Consider the following 5,014-nt stretch of genomic DNA (forward strand, 5'->3'; position numbering starts at 1 on the left):
ACACAATAACCTCTGATCCAATTGATTAATACAGTTTGCCCATCTAGACAACACAAAATCCTATACACACCCATTCCTTAAAAATAGCCATAACAACCTGTATCTATGCACAGAGAAGAATCTTAACATCTGCCACCATGTTCTCCCAGCTCCTCTCTCTCGCTCTAGCCTCCTCTCCCTCTCTAAAACTTTTCTCCCACCCATCCTTCCTTCTCGTCCAGTGACAGGCCTCGTTCTATCCTGTACCTGCCTTCCTGCATAACGACATCAACCTACCTTTGTGAGTCCTTGATGCATGGTTTAAAGATGGTGTAAGTAAGCAGGTTGTGACTGTCTTTCATGGAGACAGCAGACAGACTGCTCAGATGTAGAGTGAGAAGTGTCTGTATAGAGGAATTGACAAGAGATCATGTGCTTAGCTTTCCCATCATTGCTTCTAAGTGTTTGGGGTTATTTGTCTTCCATGGAGTCCCTAATAACACCGGGGTGGCAGTGTATAGAAACATATCTGTAAAATGAGTGCACAATGGCCACATGTGGCCATCACACACACACACACACACACACACACACACACACACACACACACACACAGAGGATAAGCTCATGGCCTCTGCAGCACCTTTTGATGGTTCCTTCTGGCATGCACTATGAATAACCCTGTCAATGGCCCAGGAGTCCCTGCTTTTGGAGGCCGAGCTTGCCTGCAGCTGGCTTCATCTGGGGGCATTGATGCTTGAAGCTTACAGGTGAGGTGGAATAGAGGTAGCTCAGAAGGTAGAATGTTCCAGCAGAGGAGAGGTTCTGAAGAGCAGCACTGCCAACAAATGTCTTCTTAAGAGTAAACTGACAGTATTGATTTTGAGTCTAAATCAAGAGACTAAATGGAGAAAATAATCATGTATGTAGCCACAAGCGTACCAAAACCAGGAGGCGGTATCTGCTGCAGGAGTAGACGTTATTAGCACAGATCTTTGAGATATCTGTAAGTGAAGAAGCAATGAAACCCTGAGGACTCTCCTATGTACCCAGAAATCCCATTATGTACCCAGAATAAAACATCATTGAACAAGTGAAGAAACGAGCCAGAGCCAAGAAAGGTAAGAACCAGGACTCTACCCGGCAGGCCTTGGAGTGACCCGAAATGGATCTGAAATCTATGTATTAGGTGTCTAAGAAAACAGGAGGTCACTCATGAAATAAATGTGGTTACCACACTGAAAAGCCGGATGACCAAACAGATGTGTGAAACAAAAGGGTAATAAGAAAGACAATAAGGAACCGTTAAATCAGCAGGTAGAAGTGCAGACATGAATCCTAGCAGGTGTTCCTGTGTATAGAAGCCGAGAGACAGATCTTAAGGAATGATCCAGAGTGTCACCAGAAAACAAGCTATGGTATGGAGAGGCCAGCGTGTCAGGAGGTGGTTTATACCAAGTAAGCAAAGATTCCCAGGACACAATACAGTTGTACAGATACACAATCCCAGGTCACAAAGCCCAGGGACTCGCAGGTAGCATAGTGAGCAATGTCTTCACCAAACAGTGTAATGGAATTAGAAGAATCCACAGGCAAGGACACACTCTTTCATCGAAGAAGAAGAAGAAGAAGAAGAAGAAGAAGAAGAAGAAGAAGAAGAAGAAGAAGAAGAAGAGGAGGAGGAGGAGGAGGAGGAGGAGGAGGAGGAGGAGGAGGAGGAGGAGGAAGAAGAGGAGGAGGAGGAGGAGGAGGAAGACATTGCTGAGGGGGAGGGGGTACATGGCAGTGGGCTGGGGGTTCTCAGCATTCACACAGATGAAAAATCCTCTGTTGAAGAAATTTCAATTCTAGTTAACCAGTGTGGGGAGACACTGCAATCCCAAGGTATGGGCGGAACTCATAGCACTATACCAGTTTGGGACTGTTATCCCAGAGCTCTGTACCCCATCACCCCAGCACTGTGTCCCACTTGCTGTGTCATTCTGATAGTATGTCACCCTAGTGTTTGTCATCCCAATTGTATGCTAACACAGCAATGTGTCACCCCAGCACTGTGCCATCCCAGCACTGTGCCATCCCAGCACTGTGCCATCCCAGCACTGTGTCACTCCAGTATTGTGTCACACCAGCAGTGTCTCATTCCAGCACTGTCACCCCAACACTGTCTCACCTCAACACTGTCACCCCAGCACTGTCTCAATGCAGCTCCATGTCACTCCATCAGTGGAGCTCAATCAGCCATGAGAAGTAGTTTTTGTGGAAGGATGGTTCACTCGACAACTTTTGAATCTTCAAAACGCCAAACCATTTCAGAAAAACTCAACTGAAAATGAGAAAACCACAACATTCAGCAAGCAAATATAACAAAATTCATCCCCCACCAAGGGCAAATGTATAAAACTTCAGCAGAGATGGAGTCAGGAAAATACAAACCTGGGCCAGAAGCAACAGTTAGAAACTGCCAGGGAGATCATAAGAAAGTGGGGTCAACACATTCCCAGAAGAGCTGTGGGCAGGGCTCACAGCAGTGGGCACAAACTGTGAAGGTTTGGGAACTTCCTAGACCAAGAGGGAAAATGGAGCTGACACGAGTTAAGTGTGCATATGGCGGCTTCTAGAACAAGTGTGAAATTAAAGTTCTATCCAACCTGTGGGAATGCAGGTGCCAGGGGGAGAGAGTAGACGAAGAGTGGCTGGTAATAGGCAAATAATGGGTAGGTAGGTAGATGGTGTGATGGTTTCTATATGCTTGGCCCAGGGAGTGGCATTATTAGGAAGTGTGGCCTTGTCGGGGTAGGTGTGTCGCTTGGGTGTGGGCTATAAGACCCTCCCCCTAGATGCCTGGAAGCCAACATTCTGCTAACAGCCTTCTGATGAAGATGTAGAACTCTCAGCTCCTCCTGGACCAGGCCCTCCTAGATGCTGCCATGCTCCCACCTTGAGGCTACTGGACTGAACCTCTGAACATTTAAGGCCTTGTCCTTATAAGAGTTGCCATGGTCATGATGTCTGTTCACAGCAGTAAAACTCTAAATAAGACAGATAGCAAGATCCATCATTATAATGGGACTCATTGTCCAACTGACTAAAAAGCAAGACTGAGTGTCCCAGTGCCAAAGAATAGCACTTTACAGATAAACACCTTATGCACATATAAACAGTACCAGGCAAACATTCATCTAAAACATGCGGCGGCCATGTTTATATCAGAAGTGAGTTTCGGAAGGTAGAGCATTGAAGTGTGTGCAGATTAAGAGGGCCATCTGTTCACAACAAAGGGATGACCCCCATGACTGAGGGCAGCACTTAGAATGTGAGCTATAGGTACAAGGATTCAGAGAAGCCATGCCATCAGATAGGGCTCCTTTATCAAAGTGGTTCCAAGGGTTATTTGCATAACTCTGAACCCTGGAGCTATAAGGTCAGAATGCCAGTGGTGGATTCTGGTGAGAACATCTGTTGGGTGTACCCTCTGACCACATCACTCCGACACTGTCATGCTGGGAATTATGCCTTTGATTTTGGGGGACACAAGTGAATCCACTGTGCACGTGATGTCAAACAGAAGACAGAAGAGCAGTGGCTAGCCTGTGGTCACTGCGAATCTCCAGCTCGGAGGACAGGACACAGGCTCTTTGCTATAGGGTGATGTCCCCCATAGGGGCAGTTCTAATGCATCTGTTAACCTACTCACTGATAGCTTCTAACATTTCAAGTATAAAGATTTCTTAGTGATTCCAATCAAGTTCAGTGGTGAAAGGTCATCGGAGAGAAATTAAGTGTGTAGCAACTCAGTTATTTTAGGAAAGAAATGGGAAGCTATGCTCGCCCTGTGCTGGCCAAGAGGGGCCACTACCAGGTGGCTCAGGCAGAGTTCGGTGACACAAGGAGGTCCTGGGTAGTGTTTCTACTGGTTAGGAAGGTTCTTCTCAAGAGGCTGATGGTGAGTGTTCTCACTTTAACTACCTGCCTGCAGGATGCCGTCCATCTCTCTCTCTAGCTCAGCCTGGAGAGAAGGTACAGAAGAATCCAGACCTGTAGTTACCATACCACAGGGGCAATCCTGTGGAGCAGATGATTGTCCCTCAGCTCTTCATTTCCCACTGCTGTTCTGAGGGTCTTCTCTGGACCTACTATAGCCCCAACCAACCCCAATGTGTGTGGATGATTGCTGGAGCCTCTCTGGAGGTCATCAGTGTTCAGGGTGTTCGTCTGATATTCCTGGGGTGACACCCTGTACCTGCACATGGGAATCTATACCCTTGAAGAGTAGAGGAGGTTGTAAAGGTAACTAAAGCTTTGCATTTGGGAATCCTCAGGAACCAAACCTGACAAGAAGCTTCTGTAATGCAGGGAGCTGTCACCTGTTAACCAGGGAGGGTTATCCACTCATTCCCAGAGACTGAATTCCAGGAGACAGGTGGAGCTAGGATGCTTCTATATCCTTGTTGAGAAGGGACTTGTCAGAGAAGACCAGCCACTCCTTCCTTGGTCTACTGGGTGAGTGATGTCCTCATGACAGCACAATAGAAACCACAGAGTGCTGTGTGTGTGCACAGAAGGTGGGTGTAGGGAGTAGCCGGGACAGGAGGGGGAGGGGAAGGAGGAGGGAGAGGCTTGACCTGTCAGTTACAGCCACAGGCTTCTGCTCCTGAGTTTCCTAAAAAGGATTCTATCCCTGGAGATCTGGTGTATCCCTCACCACCCTGGAACACTTATTTCTGCTGCATTGTTTTTGCTTATCCTGGTAGTCCTGGCTGCGGCCATGGCTGGACTTACTTCTGGGGCTTTGAAGCTAGTCCTGGGCCACTGGCCTACTGAGGGCTGGGACTGCCACCCCGAACTACAGTGTTTCTTCTACTCTGTCTGCCTGACTGTGTGTCTTTCCTTCTTCCTTCATCAGCCCTGGAGTCTGACAGGACTGAGAATTGGTGCAGATGAGGGATCTGTTTTCTCATTCACTCGCTTATTTATGTGTTTTATATATTTTTTAAAAAGGCCTTAAAAATAAACGGCAGGAGCAATGAGGGCTAAC

The 5,014-nt window shown here is 47.3% G+C and overlaps 1 long non-coding RNA gene across 1 annotated transcript; it reads right to left on the reverse strand.

The window, feature by feature from the left end:
• Nucleotides 1–2,149: 2,149 nt before the first annotated feature.
• On the reverse strand, nucleotides 2,150–4,427 carry LOC120097701 (uncharacterized). The gene is made up of 2 exons (XR_005495271.1): nucleotides 4,344–4,427; nucleotides 2,150–2,302 (listed from the first exon to the last, which is right to left on the reverse strand). It is a non-coding gene; the product is annotated as an uncharacterized LOC120097701 (long non-coding RNA).
• Between the last annotated feature and the right edge of the window lie 587 nt (nucleotides 4,428–5,014).

Source organism: Rattus norvegicus, chromosome 1, assembly GCF_036323735.1.
Source record: "Rattus norvegicus strain BN/NHsdMcwi chromosome 1, GRCr8, whole genome shotgun sequence".
Taxonomy (NCBI): domain Eukaryota; kingdom Metazoa; phylum Chordata; class Mammalia; order Rodentia; family Muridae; genus Rattus; species Rattus norvegicus.